We start from the raw sequence: 6133 nt of genomic DNA, 5'->3' as shown, positions 1-6133 counted from the left end.
ATAATCCCCCCATCCACATACATTGTACAATAATCCCCCCATCCACATACATTGTACAATAATCCCCCCTCCAAATCCACATACATTGTACAATAATCCCCCCCATCCACATACTTTGTACAAACCCCCCCCTCCAAATCCACATACATTGTACAATAATACCCCCTCATCCACATACATTGTATAATAATCTAAAAAAGATAGAGAAAAAAAAAGGTGCGGAATATCTTCTTACTACAATAAGTAATATATGTATGACATGGTATCCAAACTATATCATATGAAGACCATAATAAAAGACTTCTGAGACTTTATGTAAAGTCTTAAATTATTTTAAATTATTGCATGTTCTCAGCTCAAGATAAGCAAATCCTGGAATACAATTCAGGTAACACTAATTCTTAATGCAGTTCTCAAACAAGAGAAACATACATTTCTGCCACCAGGGGGCACTGCAGGGGAAAGGCTCTAGTTTTTGTTTTCTTGGGGGCTCCATCTTGTCCCGCCTACAGTTGGGCAATTGTTGGGATACAATAGATCAGGGATCTTCAAACTGCGGCCCTCCAGGTGTTCAGGAACTACCATTCCCATTATGCCTAGTCATGTCTGTGAATGTCAGAGTTTTACAATGCCTCATGGGACGTGTAGTTCTGCAACAGCTGGAGGGCCGTAGTTTGAGGATCCCTGCAATAGATGATCGTTTCTGTCCTCTCAGGCCTAAATTGACAGGTAAGAGGGTGAATGTGACTGACAAATTCGTTTATCATTGGCAAATACTGTGATAAGAAATCTTCTTTTCCAAATGCTACCAGGACGACAAATCACATCCTGGCATCTCAGAGGTCCCCTACAGACAATACAAAATACTTTATAGAATAAAATGAGGAGAATCAGAATGGAAGTGGGAGGAGCTTTTCCCTCCAGAGTTCTCATGTATAGGAGAAATCTTCTCCCCATACACAGTCCTTGTTATTCCATTTGTAATACAAAATAACATTTTAAAAAAGTAAAATTTGTTTATTTGCTGAATAAGCCGAACTTTTATGTAAAGTGAAGAATACTTTTATATACATTTCACCTTCCCAGAGTAACAAAATTACTTCCAATATGTAAAACTATTCCACTCAATTTGTCTTAAATTTACATTTTTTCCCTCATGGCCTCAAAATTTTCAGAAATTTTACATCTCTACTCCAGACATCTTTATATATCTCAACCCTCACCTCTATTTCCACCCCCCCCCCCTCACCTCTATTTCCACCCCCCCCTCACCTCTATTTCCTCCACCCCCCCCCCCCCCACACACACACACACATTCCTGCCCTCCTTTTAGTCACCCCCCCCCCCCCGTCACACATTGTTTTCCCCTTGTCAAATCTCACACATTCTGCACCCTTCCTCCTGTCACCCCACATATTTTTGTCCCACCTCGCCCAAGTCAACCTTCACACATTCATGCCGCCCCCCCCCCCCACCTCCTGTACCCCTCACCTATTCCTGCCTCCCCCCCCTCCTGTCTCCCCTCACACATTCCCTACCGCCCCCCCCTCCTGTCTCCCCTCACATATTCCCTACCGCCCCCCCCCTCCTGTCACCCCTCACATATTCCTGCCCCCCCTCCTGTCACCCTTCACATATTCCTGCACCCCCCCTCCTGTCACCCCTCACATATTCCCTACCGCCCCCCCTCCTGTCACCCCTCACATATTCCTGCCCCCCCTCCTGTCACCCTTCACATATTCCTGCCCCCCCCCTCCTGTCACCCCTCACATATTCCTGCCCCCCCCCCTCCTGTCACCCCTCACATATTCCTGCCCCCCCTCCTGTCACCCCTCACATATTCCTGCCCCCCCCTCCTGTCACCCCTCACATATTCCTGCCCCCCCCTCCTGTCACCCCTCACATATTCCTGCCCCCCCCTCCTGTCACCCCTCACATATTCCTGTCCCCCCCTCCTGTCACCCCTCACATATTCCTGCCCCCCCCTCCTGTCACCCCTCACATATTCCTGTCCCCCCCCTCCTGTCACCCCTCACATATTCCTGCCCCCCCTCCTGTCACCCCTCACATATTCCTGCCCCCCCTCCTGTCACCCCTCACATATTCCTGTCCCCCCTCACATATTCCTGCCCCCCCCCTCCTGTCACCCCTCACATATTCCTGTCCCCCTCACATATTCCTGCCCCCCCCTCCTGTCACCCCTCACATATTCCTGCCCCCCCCCTCCCGTCACCCCTCACATATTCCTGTCCCCCTCACATATTCCTGCCCCCCCCCTCCTGTCACCCCTCACATATTCCTGCCCCCCCCTCCTGTCACCCCTCACATATTCCTGCCCCCCCCCTCCCGTCACCCCTCACATATTCCTGTCCCCCTCACATATTCCTGCCCCCCCCCTCCTGTCACCCCTCACATATTCCTGCCCCCCCCTCCCATCACCCCTCACATATTCCTGCCCCCCCCCTCCCGTCACCCCTCACATATTCCTGCCCCCCCCTCCCGTCACCCCTCACATATTCCTGCCCCCCCCCTCCTGTCACCCCTCACATATTCCTGTCCCCCCTCACATATTCCTGCCCCCCCCCCTCCTGTCACCCCTCACATATTCCTGCCCCCCCCTCCTGTCACCCCTCACATATTCCTGTCCCCCCTCACATATTCCTGCCCCCCCCTCCCGTCACCCCTCACATATTCCTGCCCCCCCCTCCTGTCACCCCTCACATATTCCTGTCCCCCCTCACATATTCCTGCCCCCCCCTCCTGTCACCCCTCACATATTCCTGCCCCCCCCTCCTGTCACCCTTCACATATTCCTGTCCCCCCTCACATATTCCTGCCCCCCCCCCCTCCTGTCACCCCTCACATATTCCTGCCCCCCCCCTCCTGTCACCCCTCACACATTCCTGTCCCCCCTCACATTTTCCTGCCCCCCCCTCCTGTCACCCCTCACATACACGTTCCAGCCTCCATTCCCCCTCCCCAGTCCTCACCTGCCGCCTCCTCCCGCTCCTTCTCAATCTCCGTTTCCACCGATAGACCCGCACAGCTTCGGCCCGATCCTCATACGAGCAAACCTCGCGAGAGCCGCCCCTTCCCTGTATGGAGAGGCAAGTCTCGCGAGAAGTGCGGAGCCCCGCCTCAGCTGAGAGGAAGTCGCGCGAGATCTCGCGTGGTTGCTTGGGCGAAGTACGAGATCTCGCGATGTCTGATTGGATGGCCGACGAAACGTCACCCGTGTCACTGACAGCTATTGTTGTGTTCGGTCTGAGTCACGTGTGTCCGCCCTGTGCCCACATACATGACGTCATTACACAGACACCCATATGACATCATTATAATGCAGAATGTTATATAAAAAAAAAATACAATTATTATAGGGAGGATGTGACCAATATAATATTATTATTATAGAAATGCAGCCAATCTATTATTATTATAATGATTATATGAGATATATAATATTATTATTTTAGGAATGTTACCAATATAAAATTATTATAAAAAGAGGATGGAACCAATATAATATTATTATACAGGGAATGTAACCAATCTAATAGTATTATTATAATAGTTATTAAACCGAAACCAATATAATATTATTATACACATTATAATATACAATATTTTTTTATAATAGTTATGAAACCAACATAATATTTATTATAGGAATAATAGTATTATTATTATATTATTATTATTATGAAGAGAATATATATAACCAATATTATTATAGTAGGAATGTAACCAATATAATATTATTATACAGGAAATGTAACCAATACATAGTTATTATCATGGTAATGTGATCAACATAATATTAATATAAAGAGAATTAATAAAAATAGTATCAATACACAATATTTTTTATAATAGTTCTGAAAATAATATAATATTACTATACAGGGAATGTGACCAGTATATTATTATTATATAATAGTTTTATAATAGTTATGAAATCAAAATAATATTTATTATACAGAGTATAATGTAATGTAGAATGTAACCAATATAATATTCCCATAAAGAGAATTTATCAATATGATATTAAAACTATTTTTTTATAATAGTTATGAAAACAATTCAATATTATAAAATTATTATACAGGGAATGTATACAATCTAATATTATTATTATAATAGTTATGAAACTGAAACCAATATAATATTATTATACACATTACAATATACAATATTTTTATAATAGTTATGAAACCAATATGATATTTATTATAGAGATAGGAATAATAGTATTATTATTATAAAGAGAATATAACCAATATTATCATAATAGGAAAGGAACCGATATAATATTATTATAATAGAAATGTAACCAATTTAATATTGTTATACAGGAAATTGAACCGAAAAAATATAATAATAGATATGTAACCAATATAATATTATTATAATAAAAATGTAACCAATATAATAATATTATAATAAAAATGTAACCAATTTAATATTATTATACAGGGAATGTAGCCAATATAATATTATTCTAATAAAAATGTAAACTTTTTATTATTATTATTATTATACAGGGAATGTAACCCTTATTATATATTTAAAATAGAAATGTAACCAATTTAATATTATTATACAGGGAATATAACCAATATAGTATTATTATAATGCAAATGTAACCAATATAATTTTATTATAATATAAATGTAACCAATTGAATATTTTTTTACAGGGAATGTAACCTAAATAATATTATTATAATAAAAATGTAACCAATTTAATATTATTATACAGGGAATGCAACAAATATAATATTATTATAATAGAAATGTAATCAATTTATTATTATTATACAGGCAATGTAACCCTTATTATATATTTATAATAGAAATGTAACCAATTTAATATTATTATACAGGGAATGTAGCCAATATAATATTATTCTAATAAAAATGTAAACTTTTTATTATTATTCTACAGGGGATGTAACCAATATAATATTATTATAATAAAAATATAACCAATTTAATATAATAATATAGGGAATGTAACCAATATAATATTATTATAATGATAATGTGATCAATATAATATTAATATAAAGAGAATTATTCAAAATAATATCAATATACAATTTTTTTTTAAATAGTTCTGAAAACAATATAATATTATTATACAGGGAATGTAACCAATATAATATTGTTATAAAAGTTATGAAGCCAATATAATATTATTATAAAGATTATGTGATCAATATAATATTATTATAATAAGAATACAACATAACGCACATACATTTGTTTTTGGGGGGGGCGCCATTTGGCATCTTTGCCCTGGGCACTGGATGACCTTGTCCCGGCACTGCCCTCCGCTATAGAATATGTATTCGTACATTTTGCCAGGCTGGGCCGAGGTAACAATGCCATAAAACACATATCTGGAGCTCATCTTCAACCACTATGACATCATTATAAAGGGAATTTCATTTCTTTGGATGCCAGGCCAATTTTTTTTATTTTTCCCACACATCCCAACCACGGCACTGCCTGCCTGGAGTTTTCATGTTCTCTCTGCGCCTGCGTGGGTTTCCTCCGGGTACTCCGGCTTCCTCCCACACTCCAAAGACATTCTGGGAGGGTTATTGGCTCCTGTCTCTATAGGCCCCGGTTATGTGTTTGTATGAATGTGATTGAAACTGCCCATAGATGGATCAAAATTTCGCTCAGGCTCAGCAGGGGCCAGACAAATTTCGATCCGTCTATGACCACTCCCATTCAAGAAAAGTCGATCTAACGATTGATAAATGGTTGGTAAATGTTCGTTCAACCATCACTGCAGCCAATCAACTGCATCGCTGATCAGTGTATCCAGACAGCAGAGGAGTCCCCCTGCTGTCGGAATACTATAGCGCATCATTCCTCTATCCACCTTGATTATGTGGATGGGGGAATCTTTACCAGTTTTTTTTTTTTTTTCGATCAGCCTGCTGGGTTTGGTGTGTGGTTTCATGTGAATCTATGGTGGTGATCTACCAGTATGAGGACGCAGTTTATGTATAGAGGCAAATAAGGTGCATGTTTTAGATATGAGTCCATATTATATATGCTATAGGGTTTTTCATCAATAGTGGGATCCGTGGTATGGCTGTATGTCTCTATGCTAATCCCCC

The 6133-nt window shown here is 40.6% G+C and overlaps 1 protein-coding gene across 2 annotated transcripts in view; it reads right to left on the bottom strand.

Annotated features, from left to right (window-relative positions):
* BTBD10 (BTB domain containing 10) overlaps positions 1-3140 on the bottom strand; it is a gene marked incomplete at its 3' end in the record, with an annotated part of 90717 nt that extends 87577 nt beyond the window's left edge. For both annotated transcript variants that reach the window (XM_073604047.1, XM_073604049.1), the window contains 1 exon segment: positions 2991-3140.
* Between the last annotated feature and the right edge of the window lie 2993 nt (positions 3141-6133).

Source organism: Aquarana catesbeiana, linkage group LG11, assembly GCF_042186555.1.
Source record: "Aquarana catesbeiana isolate 2022-GZ linkage group LG11, ASM4218655v1, whole genome shotgun sequence".
NCBI lineage: Eukaryota > Metazoa > Chordata > Amphibia > Anura > Ranidae > Aquarana > Aquarana catesbeiana.
This window is presented reverse-complemented; position numbering and strand designations above follow the sequence as displayed.